At 46.2% G+C, this 13,731-nt stretch overlaps 6 non-coding genes across 6 annotated transcripts; all 6 read left to right on the top strand.

The window, feature by feature from the left end:
• The first annotated feature begins 1,139 nt into the window (after nucleotides 1–1,139).
• Nucleotides 1,140–1,330, top strand: LOC130333501 (U2 spliceosomal RNA). The gene has a single exon (XR_008875675.1). It is a non-coding gene; the product is annotated as a U2 spliceosomal RNA (small nuclear RNA).
• A 2,089-nt stretch (nucleotides 1,331–3,419) lies between these two features.
• On the top strand, nucleotides 3,420–3,610 carry LOC130333499 (U2 spliceosomal RNA). The gene has a single exon (XR_008875674.1). It is a non-coding gene; the product is annotated as a U2 spliceosomal RNA (small nuclear RNA).
• A 2,091-nt stretch (nucleotides 3,611–5,701) lies between these two features.
• Nucleotides 5,702–5,892, top strand: LOC130333498 (U2 spliceosomal RNA). Its single transcript, XR_008875673.1, has one exon. It is a non-coding gene; the product is annotated as a U2 spliceosomal RNA (small nuclear RNA).
• A 2,084-nt stretch (nucleotides 5,893–7,976) lies between these two features.
• LOC130333497 (U2 spliceosomal RNA) lies at nucleotides 7,977–8,167 on the top strand. Its single transcript, XR_008875672.1, has one exon. It is a non-coding gene; the product is annotated as a U2 spliceosomal RNA (small nuclear RNA).
• A 2,089-nt stretch (nucleotides 8,168–10,256) lies between these two features.
• On the top strand, nucleotides 10,257–10,447 carry LOC130333495 (U2 spliceosomal RNA). Its single transcript, XR_008875670.1, has one exon. It is a non-coding gene; the product is annotated as a U2 spliceosomal RNA (small nuclear RNA).
• Nucleotides 10,448–12,523: 2,076 nt separating this feature from the next.
• LOC130333494 (U2 spliceosomal RNA) lies at nucleotides 12,524–12,714 on the top strand. Its single transcript, XR_008875669.1, has one exon. It is a non-coding gene; the product is annotated as a U2 spliceosomal RNA (small nuclear RNA).
• Nucleotides 12,715–13,731: the final 1,017 nt, after the last annotated feature.

The raw sequence follows: 13,731 nt of genomic DNA, 5'->3' as shown, positions 1-13,731 counted from the left end.
TCAGACAGGAAAAATCAGTATAAATCCTTAGAAAATTATCCCCCAGTGTCTCCATCTGCTGGCGGTATTGAATAAGCATTGCTGCACTGATGGGGTATGCATTAGACGAAAAAAAAGAAGAAAAAGAAGAATAATACGCCCAGAAAAGAGGCGAAAAGGAGAAAAACGTAAAAAAACGTGAAAAAAAAGTAAGAGGAAGAGAAGGGAAAAAAAGGTGGAAATGGGTTTAAAAGTGATTTCGGCGGAGAAATATATATATATATATATGCGCACACACACACATAGATATAAACGTATTCTCCGTTGAGATATTGCAGCCGCTGCTGTGTCCAGGCCCAGGAGCCTTAGCACTGTGCTGTGATGTCACTCAATACCACTGACATCACTAGGTGTAAACAACATCTCTCCTTTGCTGTGTATGTGACTATGGAGCTGTTTGGTGATGTCGTCTATTACGGCCTTCATAGAAGCAACAGGAGATTGTTGCATCCATCTTGAACCCTCAGAACTACAGTGCTATGATGTCACTCACTTCCACAGGCCTTGCAGAGTGTAAACAACAACAACCCAGCTTTGTTGTGTATGTAACCAAAGGGATTTGTGATGTCACCTAGAACCTTCACAGCAGCGACAGCTTTATGAGGAGCATCAGCACTGCTCTGCCTGAGCAGAACCATCACCGCCATAGGTTGTCAAATAACCCGGATTTAACCCACACAGGTAAGTCCAATGGGGTGCAGGCATGTCCTCTATGCTTACAGCTTCCCGTGGGTGTTGGTTTGATACCGTTTGGGGACAGCCAAGGAGGCATCTGCAGGCAACAAAGGTAGGTGTGTGCTTGTGTGTGTGTTTCCTATGCAGATCCTAAGCCCAGTGTCACATGCAAGTAGGAGGAGTAAGAAGGGTTCCTGGCAAATCCGGGTTATGGATTGCATTTAAAAAGGCCCCGTGGGAGTGCAATGGGCCCCTGTCTTGCTGCTTAGCAATAATGGTATGGGTTTAGGTTCTGCTGTGTGTACTGGTGGTTGACTGCCCCCCAGCCCAGAGTGTGCATGGAAAATTGTCTGGCAGCCTCCCTGACAGCAAGCAGTGATAGTGCCCATGAAGGGGACCTTGTTGGGCCCGCCCCTTTCACGGTTATCGCTTCTCGGCCTTTTGGCTAAGATCAAGTGTAGTATCTGTTCTTATCAGTTTAATATCTGATACGTCCCCTATCTGGGGACCATATATTAAATGGATTTTTGAGAACGGGGGCCGATTTCGAAGCTTGCTTCCGTCGCCCTATGCATTGACCCGATATGGCAGTATCTTCGGGTACAGTGCACCACCCCCTTACAGGGTTAAAAAGAAAGATTCCTACTTTCATTGCTACCTGCTTGCTGGCTAGCCAGCTAGCCAGCCCTGTGGGCCTTGCTGCTGCTGCAGCCAAAAAACAAAAGGTGGTGCTGCTGCTGCTTCTGCTGCTTCTGCTTCTGCTTGTGTCTGGCCCCTGTTGGAGCGTCCAGGCACAGGACTTCTGCTGCTGCTGACTAAATGGCCTCCTTAATTGGATCATTTGAGTAGCCAGCACACCTGTGCAGGTAGGGCATGACATGATAGGCAGCTGCCTTGATAGCGGGTGGGTGCTGAATGTTCCTAATTGACAAAATAAGATTAATGCTTATGAAGAAATATAAAATCTCATCCCTTCCCCAATATCGCGCCACACCCCTACCCCTTAATTCCCTGGTTGAACGTGATGGACATATGTCTTTTTTCGACCGTACTAACTATGTAACTATGTAACATAACATGGGGGGGGGGGGTCTCCTGGCTGTTCACACAGGTGTGTCATTGCTGTACATTGACCATGCATTGCTTCTGTGGTATTGCAAAGGCAAAGACAAATGCTTCCAGCCATCCATTGCACTAATGGATTGGTCATCAGCTGGCTGTCTATGTCCCGCATCAATATAGACCAAAGTACAGAGGGTTAGGCTATGCTATTGTGCACCTACCTGATGCATCAGAAGGTGCGAGGCCCTTGCTAAATTCTGTGCACAGACTTTGAGATCTATGCTTTAGACTGTATCTAAACCTGCTCCAACATGGACTGACATTCTGGCCTACTTTCAGCCGATGCGACTTGTCTGTCGCTGAACAGTCGCTTTTTATGTATTCAGCACCTATGTATAATGTTGTAAAAATGCTCTAGAAGCTAAAGTCGCAGAAATGTCACACATATTTGGCCTGCAACTTTCTGTGCGACAAATTCAGACAGGAAAAATCAGTATAAATCCTTAGAAAATTATCCCCCAGTGTCTCCATCTGCTGGCGGTATTGAATAAGCATTGCTGCACTGATGGGGTATGCATTAGACGAAAAAAAAGAAGAAAAAGAAGAATAATACGCCCAGAAAAGAGGCGAAAAGGAGAAAAACGTAAAAAAACGTGAAAAAAAAGTAAGAGGAAGAGAAGGGAAAAAAAGGTGGAAATGGGTTTAAAAGTGATTTCGGCGGAGAAATATATATATATATATATATATATATATATATATATATATATATATGCGCACACACACACATAGATATAAACGTATTCTCCGTTGAGATATTGCAGCCGCTGCTGTGTCCAGGCCCAGGAGCCTTAGCACTGTGCTGTGATGTCACTCAATACCACTGACATCACTAGGTGTAAACAACATCTCTCCTTTGCTGTGTATGTGACTATGGAGCTGTTTGGTGATGTCGTCTATTACGGCCTTCATAGAAGCAACAGGAGATTGTTGCATCCATCTTGAACCCTCAGAACTACAGTGCTATGATGTCACTCACTTCCACAGGCCTTGCAGAGTGTAAACAACAACAACCCAGCTTTGTTGTGTATGTAACCAAAGGGATTTGTGATGTCACCTAGAACCTTCACAGCAGCGACAGCTTTATGAGGAGCATCAGCACTGCTCTGCCTGAGCAGAACCATCACCGCCATAGGTTGTCAAATAACCCGGATTTAACCCACACAGGTAAGTCCAATGGGGTGCAGGCATGTCCTCTATGCTTACAGCTTCCCGTGGGTGTTGGTTTGATACCGTTTGGGGACAGCCAAGGAGGCATCTGCAGGCAACAAAGGTAGGTGTGTGCTTGTGTGTGTGTTTCCTATGCAGATCCTAAGCCCAGTGTCACATGCAAGTAGGAGGAGTAAGAAGGGTTCCTGGCAAATCCGGGTTATGGATTGCATTTAAAAAGGCCCCGTGGGAGTGCAATGGGCCCCTGTCTTGCTGCTTAGCAATAATGGTATGGGTTTAGGTTCTGCTGTGTGTACTGGTGGTTGACTGCCCCCCAGCCCAGAGTGTGCATGGAAAATTGTCTGGCAGCCTCCCTGACAGCAAGCAGTGATAGTGCCCATGAAGGGGACCTTGTTGGGCCCGCCCCTTTCACGGTTATCGCTTCTCGGCCTTTTGGCTAAGATCAAGTGTAGTATCTGTTCTTATCAGTTTAATATCTGATACGTCCCCTATCTGGGGACCATATATTAAATGGATTTTTGAGAACGGGGGCCGATTTCGAAGCTTGCTTCCGTCGCCCTATGCATTGACCCGATATGGCAGTATCTTCGGGTACAGTGCACCACCCCCTTACAGGGTTAAAAAGAAAGATTCCTACTTTCATTGCTACCTGCTTGCTGGCTAGCCAGCTAGCCAGCCCTGTGGGCCTTGCTGCTGCTGCAGCCAAAAAACAAAAGGTGGTGCTGCTGCTGCTTCTGCTGCTTCTGCTTCTGCTTGTGTCTGGCCCCTGTTGGAGCGTCCAGGCACAGGACTTCTGCTGCTGCTGACTAAATGGCCTCCTTAATTGGATCATTTGAGTAGCCAGCACACCTGTGCAGGTAGGGCATGACATGATAGGCAGCTGCCTTGATAGCGGGTGGGTGCTGAATGTTCCTAATTGACAAAATAAGATTAATGCTTATGAAGAAATATAAAATCTCATCCCTTCCCCAATATCGCGCCACACCCCTACCCCTTAATTCCCTGGTTGAACGTGATGGACATATGTCTTTTTTCGACCGTACTAACTATGTAACTATGTAACATAACATGGGGGGGGGGGGTCTCCTGGCTGTTCACACAGGTGTGTCATTGCTGTACATTGACCATGCATTGCTTCTGTGGTATTGCAAAGGCAAAGACAAATGCTTCCAGCCATCCATTGCACTAATGGATTGGTCATCAGCTGGCTGTCTATGTCCCGCATCAATATAGACCAAAGTACAGAGGGTTAGGCTATGCTATTGTGCACCTACCTGATGCATCAGAAGGTGCGAGGCCCTTGCTAAATTCTGTGCACAGACTTTGAGATCTATACTTTAGACTGTATCTAAACCTGCTCCAACATGGACTGACATTCTGGCCTACTTTCAGCCGATGCGACTTGTCTGTCGCTGAACAGTCGCTTTTTATGTATTCAGCACCTATGTATAATGTTGTAAAAATGCTCTAGAAGCTAAAGTCGCAGAAATGTCACACATATTTGGCCTGCAACTTTCTGTGCGACAAATTCAGACAGGAAAAATCAGTATAAATCCTTAGAAAATTATCCCCCAGTGTCTCCATCTGCTGGCGGTATTGAATAAGCATTGCTGCACTGATGGGGTATGCATTAGACGAAAAAAAAGAAGAAAAAGAAGAATAATACGCCCAGAAAAGAGGCGAAAAGGAGAAAAACGTAAAAAAACGTGAAAAAAAAGTAAGAGGAAGAGAAGGGAAAAAAAGGTGGAAATGGGTTTAAAAGTGATTTCGGCGGAGAAATATATATATATATATATATATATATATATATATATATATATATATATGCGCACACACACACATAGATATAAACGTATTCTCCGTTGAGATATTGCAGCCGCTGCTGTGTCCAGGCCCAGGAGCCTTAGCACTGTGCTGTGATGTCACTCAATACCACTGACATCACTAGGTGTAAACAACATCTCTCCTTTGCTGTGTATGTGACTATGGAGCTGTTTGGTGATGTCGTCTATTACGGCCTTCATAGAAGCAACAGGAGATTGTTGCATCCATCTTGAACCCTCAGAACTACAGTGCTATGATGTCACTCACTTCCACAGGCCTTGCAGAGTGTAAACAACAACAACCCAGCTTTGTTGTGTATGTAACCAAAGGGATTTGTGATGTCACCTAGAACCTTCACAGCAGCGACAGCTTTATGAGGAGCATCAGCACTGCTCTGCCTGAGCAGAACCATCACCGCCATAGGTTGTCAAATAACCCGGATTTAACCCACACAGGTAAGTCCAATGGGGTGCAGGCATGTCCTCTATGCTTACAGCTTCCCGTGGGTGTTGGTTTGATACCGTTTGGGGACAGCCAAGGAGGCATCTGCAGGCAACAAAGGTAGGTGTGTGCTTGTGTGTGTGTTTCCTATGCAGATCCTAAGCCCAGTGTCACATGCAAGTAGGAGGAGTAAGAAGGGTTCCTGGCAAATCCGGGTTATGGATTGCATTTAAAAAGGCCCCGTGGGAGTGCAATGGGCCCCTGTCTTGCTGCTTAGCAATAATGGTATGGGTTTAGGTTCTGCTGTGTGTACTGGTGGTTGACTGCCCCCCAGCCCAGAGTGTGCATGGAAAATTGTCTGGCAGCCTCCCTGACAGCAAGCAGTGATAGTGCCCATGAAGGGGACCTTGTTGGGCCCGCCCCTTTCACGGTTATCGCTTCTCGGCCTTTTGGCTAAGATCAAGTGTAGTATCTGTTCTTATCAGTTTAATATCTGATACGTCCCCTATCTGGGGACCATATATTAAATGGATTTTTGAGAACGGGGGCCGATTTCGAAGCTTGCTTCCGTCGCCCTATGCATTGACCCGATATGGCAGTATCTTCGGGTACAGTGCACCACCCCCTTACAGGGTTAAAAAGAAAGATTCCTACTTTCATTGCTACCTGCTTGCTGGCTAGCCAGCTAGCCAGCCCTGTGGGCCTTGCTGCTGCTGCAGCCAAAAAACAAAAGGTGGTGCTGCTGCTGCTTCTGCTGCTTCTGCTTCTGCTTGTGTCTGGCCCCTGTTGGAGCGTCCAGGCACAGGACTTCTGCTGCTGCTGACTAAATGGCCTCCTTAATTGGATCATTTGAGTAGCCAGCACACCTGTGCAGGTAGGGCATGACATGATAGGCAGCTGCCTTGATAGCGGGTGGGTGCTGAATGTTCCTAATTGACAAAATAAGATTAATGCTTATGAAGAAATATAAAATCTCATCCCTTCCCCAATATCGCGCCACACCCCTACCCCTTAATTCCCTGGTTGAACGTGATGGACATATGTCTTTTTTCGACCGTACTAACTATGTAACTATGTAACATAACATGGGGGGGGGGGTCTCCTGGCTGTTCACACAGGTGTGTCATTGCTGTACATTGACCATGCATTGCTTCTGTGGTATTGCAAAGGCAAAGACAAATGCTTCCAGCCATCCATTGCACTAATGGATTGGTCATCAGCTGGCTGTCTATGTCCCGCATCAATATAGACCAAAGTACAGAGGGTTAGGCTATGCTATTGTGCACCTACCTGATGCATCAGAAGGTGCGAGGCCCTTGCTAAATTCTGTGCACAGACTTTGAGATCTATGCTTTAGACTGTATCTAAACCTGCTCCAACATGGACTGACATTCTGGCCTACTTTCAGCCGATGCGACTTGTCTGTCGCTGAACAGTCGCTTTTTATGTATTCAGCACCTATGTATAATGTTGTAAAAATGCTCTAGAAGCTAAAGTCGCAGAAATGTCACACATATTTGGCCTGCAACTTTCTGTGCGACAAATTCAGACAGGAAAAATCAGTATAAATCCTTAGAAAATTATCCCCCAGTGTCTCCATCTGCTGGCGGTATTGAATAAGCATTGCTGCACTGATGGGGTATGCATTAGACGAAAAAAAAGAAGAAAAAGAAGAATAATACGCCCAGAAAAGAGGCGAAAAGGAGAAAAACGTAAAAAAACGTGAAAAAAAAGTAAGAGGAAGAGAAGGGAAAAAAAGGTGGAAATGGGTTTAAAAGTGATTTCGGCGGAGAAATATATATATATATATATATATATATATATATATATATATATGCGCACACACACACATAGATATAAACGTATTCTCCGTTGAGATATTGCAGCCGCTGCTGTGTCCAGGCCCAGGAGCCTTAGCACTGTGCTGTGATGTCACTCAATACCACTGACATCACTAGGTGTAAACAACATCTCTCCTTTGCTGTGTATGTGACTATGGAGCTGTTTGGTGATGTCGTCTATTACGGCCTTCATAGAAGCAACAGGAGATTGTTGCATCCATCTTGAACCCTCAGAACTACAGTGCTATGATGTCACTCACTTCCACAGGCCTTGCAGAGTGTAAACAACAACAACCCAGCTTTGTTGTGTATGTAACCAAAGGGATTTGTGATGTCACCTAGAACCTTCACAGCAGCGACAGCTTTATGAGGAGCATCAGCACTGCTCTGCCTGAGCAGAACCATCACCGCCATAGGTTGTCAAATAACCCGGATTTAACCCACACAGGTAAGTCCAATGGGGTGCAGGCATGTCCTCTATGCTTACAGCTTCCCGTGGGTGTTGGTTTGATACCGTTTGGGGACAGCCAAGGAGGCATCTGCAGGCAACAAAGGTAGGTGTGTGCTTGTGTGTGTGTTTCCTATGCAGATCCTAAGCCCAGTGTCACATGCAAGTAGGAGGAGTAAGAAGGGTTCCTGGCAAATCCGGGTTATGGATTGCATTTAAAAAGGCCCCGTGGGAGTGCAATGGGCCCCTGTCTTGCTGCTTAGCAATAATGGTATGGGTTTAGGTTCTGCTGTGTGTACTGGTGGTTGACTGCCCCCCAGCCCAGAGTGTGCATGGAAAATTGTCTGGCAGCCTCCCTGACAGCAAGCAGTGATAGTGCCCATGAAGGGGACCTTGTTGGGCCCGCCCCTTTCACGGTTATCGCTTCTCGGCCTTTTGGCTAAGATCAAGTGTAGTATCTGTTCTTATCAGTTTAATATCTGATACGTCCCCTATCTGGGGACCATATATTAAATGGATTTTTGAGAACGGGGGCCGATTTCGAAGCTTGCTTCCGTCGCCCTATGCATTGACCCGATATGGCAGTATCTTCGGGTACAGTGCACCACCCCCTTACAGGGTTAAAAAGAAAGATTCCTACTTTCATTGCTACCTGCTTGCTGGCTAGCCAGCTAGCCAGCCCTGTGGGCCTTGCTGCTGCTGCAGCCAAAAAACAAAAGGTGGTGCTGCTGCTGCTTCTGCTGCTTCTGCTTCTGCTTGTGTCTGGCCCCTGTTGGAGCGTCCAGGCACAGGACTTCTGCTGCTGCTGACTAAATGGCCTCCTTAATTGGATCATTTGAGTAGCCAGCACACCTGTGCAGGTAGGGCATGACATGATAGGCAGCTGCCTTGATAGCGGGTGGGTGCTGAATGTTCCTAATTGACAAAATAAGATTAATGCTTATGAAGAAATATAAAATCTCATCCCTTCCCCAATATCGCGCCACACCCCTACCCCTTAATTCCCTGGTTGAACGTGATGGACATATGTCTTTTTTCGACCGTACTAACTATGTAACTATGTAACATAACATGGGGGGGGGGGGTCTCCTGGCTGTTCACACAGGTGTGTCATTGCTGTACATTGACCATGCATTGCTTCTGTGGTATTGCAAAGGCAAAGACAAATGCTTCCAGCCATCCATTGCACTAATGGATTGGTCATCAGCTGGCTGTCTATGTCCCGCATCAATATAGACCAAAGTACAGAGGGTTAGGCTATGCTATTGTGCACCTACCTGATGCATCAGAAGGTGCGAGGCCCTTGCTAAATTCTGTGCACAGACTTTGAGATCTATGCTTTAGACTGTATCTAAACCTGCTCCAACATGGACTGACATTCTGGCCTACTTTCAGCCGATGCGACTTGTCTGTCGCTGAACAGTCGCTTTTTATGTATTCAGCACCTATGTATAATGTTGTAAAAATGCTCTAGAAGCTAAAGTCGCAGAAATGTCACACATATTTGGCCTGCAACTTTCTGTGCGACAAATTCAGACAGGAAAAATCAGTATAAATCCTTAGAAAATTATCCCCCAGTGTCTCCATCTGCTGGCGGTATTGAATAAGCATTGCTGCACTGATGGGGTATGCATTAGACGAAAAAAAAGAAGAAAAAGAAGAATAATACGCCCAGAAAAGAGGCGAAAAGGAGAAAAACGTAAAAAAACGTGAAAAAAAAGTAAGAGGAAGAGAAGGGAAAAAAAGGTGGAAATGGGTTTAAAAGTGATTTCGGCGGAGAAATATATATATATATATATATATATATATATATATATATATATATATGCGCACACACACACATAGATATAAACGTATTCTCCGTTGAGATATTGCAGCCGCTGCTGTGTCCAGGCCCAGGAGCCTTAGCACTGTGCTGTGATGTCACTCAATACCACTGACATCACTAGGTGTAAACAACATCTCTCCTTTGCTGTGTATGTGACTATGGAGCTGTTTGGTGATGTCGTCTATTACGGCCTTCATAGAAGCAACAGGAGATTGTTGCATCCATCTTGAACCCTCAGAACTACAGTGCTATGATGTCACTCACTTCCACAGGCCTTGCAGAGTGTAAACAACAACAACCCAGCTTTGTTGTGTATGTAACCAAAGGGATTTGTGATGTCACCTAGAACCTTCACAGCAGCGACAGCTTTATGAGGAGCATCAGCACTGCTCTGCCTGAGCAGAACCATCACCGCCATAGGTTGTCAAATAACCCGGATTTAACCCACACAGGTAAGTCCAATGGGGTGCAGGCATGTCCTCTATGCTTACAGCTTCCCGTGGGTGTTGGTTTGATACCGTTTGGGGACAGCCAAGGAGGCATCTGCAGGCAACAAAGGTAGGTGTGTGCTTGTGTGTGTGTTTCCTATGCAGATCCTAAGCCCAGTGTCACATGCAAGTAGGAGGAGTAAGAAGGGTTCCTGGCAAATCCGGGTTATGGATTGCATTTAAAAAGGCCCCGTGGGAGTGCAATGGGCCCCTGTCTTGCTGCTTAGCAATAATGGTATGGGTTTAGGTTCTGCTGTGTGTACTGGTGGTTGACTGCCCCCCAGCCCAGAGTGTGCATGGAAAATTGTCTGGCAGCCTCCCTGACAGCAAGCAGTGATAGTGCCCATGAAGGGGACCTTGTTGGGCCCGCCCCTTTCACGGTTATCGCTTCTCGGCCTTTTGGCTAAGATCAAGTGTAGTATCTGTTCTTATCAGTTTAATATCTGATACGTCCCCTATCTGGGGACCATATATTAAATGGATTTTTGAGAACGGGGGCCGATTTCGAAGCTTGCTTCCGTCGCCCTATGCATTGACCCGATATGGCAGTATCTTCGGGTACAGTGCACCACCCCCTTACAGGGTTAAAAAGAAAGATTCCTACTTTCATTGCTACCTGCTTGCTGGCTAGCCAGCTAGCCAGCCCTGTGGGCCTTGCTGCTGCTGCAGCCAAAAAACAAAAGGTGGTGCTGCTGCTGCTTCTGCTGCTTCTGCTTCTGCTTGTGTCTGGCCCCTGTTGGAGCGTCCAGGCACAGGACTTCTGCTGCTGCTGACTAAATGGCCTCCTTAATTGGATCATTTGAGTAGCCAGCACACCTGTGCAGGTAGGGCATGACATGATAGGCAGCTGCCTTGATAGCGGGTGGGTGCTGAATGTTCCTAATTGACAAAATAAGATTAATGCTTATGAAGAAATATAAAATCTCATCCCTTCCCCAATATCGCGCCACACCCCTACCCCTTAATTCCCTGGTTGAACGTGATGGACATATGTCTTTTTTCGACCGTACTAACTATGTAACTATGTAACATAACATGGGGGGGGGGGTCTCCTGGCTGTTCACACAGGTGTGTCATTGCTGTACATTGACCATGCATTGCTTCTGTGGTATTGCAAAGGCAAAGACAAATGCTTCCAGCCATCCATTGCACTAATGGATTGGTCATCAGCTGGCTGTCTATGTCCCGCATCAATATAGACCAAAGTACAGAGGGTTAGGCTATGCTATTGTGCACCTACCTGATGCATCAGAAGGTGCGAGGCCCTTGCTAAATTCTGTGCACAGACTTTGAGATCTATGCTTTAGACTGTATCTAAACCTGCTCCAACATGGACTGACATTCTGGCCTACTTTCAGCCGATGCGACTTGTCTGTCGCTGAACAGTCGCTTTTTATGTATTCAGCACCTATGTATAATGTTGTAAAAATGCTCTAGAAGCTAAAGTCGCAGAAATGTCACACATATTTGGCCTGCAACTTTCTGTGCGACAAATTCAGACAGGAAAAATCAGTATAAATCCTTAGAAAATTATCCCCCAGTGTCTCCATCTGCTGGCGGTATTGAATAAGCATTGCTGCACTGATGGGGTATGCATTAGACGAAAAAAAAGAAGAAAAAGAAGAATAATACGCCCAGAAAAGAGGCGAAAAGGAGAAAAACGTAAAAAAACGTGAAAAAAAAGTAAGAGGAAGAGAAGGGAAAAAAAGGTGGAAATGGGTTTAAAAGTGATTTCGGCGGAGAAATATATATATATATATATATATATATATATATATGCGCACACACACACATAGATATAAACGTATTCTCCGTTGAGATATTGCAGCCGCTGCTGTGTCCAGGCCCAGGAGCCTTAGCACTGTGCTGTGATGTCATTCAATACCACTGACATCACTAGGTGTAAACAACATCTCTCCTTTGCTGTGTATGTGACTATGGAGCTGTTTGGTGATGTCGTCTATTACGGCCTTCATAGAAGCAACAGGAGATTGTTGCATCCATCTTGAACCCTCAGAACTACAGTGCTATGATGTCACTCACTTCCACAGGCCTTGCAGAGTGTAAACAACAACAACCCAGCTTTGTTGTGTATGTAACCAAAGGGATTTGTGATGTCACCTAGAACCTTCACAGCAGCGACAGCTTTATGAGGAGCATCAGCACTGCTCTGCCTGAGCAGAACCATCACCGCCATAGGTTGTCAAATAACCCGGATTTAACCCACACAGGTAAGTCCAATGGGGTGCAGGCATGTCCTCTATGCTTACAGCTTCCCGTGGGTGTTGGTTTGATACCGTTTGGGGACAGCCAAGGAGGCATCTGCAGGCAACAAAGGTAGGTGTGTGCTTGTGTGTGTGTTTCCTATGCAGATCCTAAGCCCAGTGTCACATGCAAGTAGGAGGAGTAAGAAGGGTTCCTGGCAAATCCGGGTTATGGATTGCATTTAAAAAGGCCCCGTGGGAGTGCAATGGGCCCCTGTCTTGCTGCTTAGCAATAATGGTATGGGTTTAGGTTCTGCTGTGTGTACTGGTGGTTGACTGCCCCCCAGCCCAGAGTGTGCATGGAAAATTGTCTGGCAGCCTCCCTGACAGCAAGCAGTGATAGTGCCCATGAAGGGGACCTTGTTGGGCCCGCCCCTTTCACGGTTATCGCTTCTCGGCCTTTTGGCTAAGATCAAGTGTAGTATCTGTTCTTATCAGTTTAATATCTGATACGTCCCCTATCTGGGGACCATATATTAAATGGATTTTTGAGAACGGGGGCCGATTTCGAAGCTTGCTTCCGTCGCCCTATGCATTGACCCGATATGGCAGTATCTTCGGGTACAGTGCACCACCCCCTTACAGGGTTAAAAAGAAAGATTCCTACTTTCATTGCTACCTGCTTGCTGGCTAGCCAGCTAGCCAGCCCTGTGGGCCTTGCTGCTGCTGCAGCCAAAAAACAAAAGGTGGTGCTGCTGCTGCTTCTGCTGCTTCTGCTTCTGCTTGTGTCTGGCCCCTGTTGGAGCGTCCAGGCACAGGACTTCTGCTGCTGCTGACTAAATGGCCTCCTTAATTGGATCATTTGAGTAGCCAGCACACCTGTGCAGGTAGGGCATGACATGATAGGCAGCTGCCTTGATAGCGGGTGGGTGCTGAATGTTCCTAATTGACAAAATAAGATTAATGCTTATGAAGAAATATAAAATCTCATCCCTTCCCCAATATCGCGCCACACCCCTACCCCTTAATTCCCTGGTTGAACGTGATGGACATATGTCTTTTTTCGACCGTACTAACTATGTAACTATGTAACATAACATGGGGGGGGGGGGTCTCCTGGCTGTTCACACAGGTGTGTCATTGCTGTACATTGACCATGCATTGCTTCTGTGGTATTGCAAAGGCAAAGACAAATGCTTCCAGCCATCCATTGCACTAATGGATTGGTCATCAGCTGGCTGTCTATGTCCCGCATCAATATAGACCAAAGTACAGAGGGTTAGGCTATGCTATTGTGCACCTACCTGATGCATCAGAAGGTGCGAGGCCCTTGCTAAATTCTGTGCACAGACTTTGAGATCTATGCTTTAGACTGTATCTAAACCTGCTCCAACATGGACTGACATTCTGGCCTACTTTCAGCCGATGCGACTTGTCTGTCGCTGAACAGTCGCTTTTTATGTATTCAGCACCTATGTATAATGTTGTAAAAATGCTCTAGAAGCTAAAGTCGCAGAAATGTCACACATATTTGGCCTGCAACTTTCTGTGCGACAAATTCAGACAGGAAAAATCAGTATAAATCCTTAGAAAATTATCCCCCAGTGTCTCCATCTGCTGGCGGTATTGAATAAGCATTGCTGCACTGATGGGG

The sequence above is a fragment of the Hyla sarda genome, unplaced genomic scaffold, assembly GCF_029499605.1.
Source record: "Hyla sarda isolate aHylSar1 unplaced genomic scaffold, aHylSar1.hap1 scaffold_412, whole genome shotgun sequence".
Classification (NCBI taxonomy): Eukaryota; Metazoa; Chordata; class Amphibia; order Anura; family Hylidae; genus Hyla; species Hyla sarda.
This window is presented reverse-complemented; position numbering and strand designations above follow the sequence as displayed.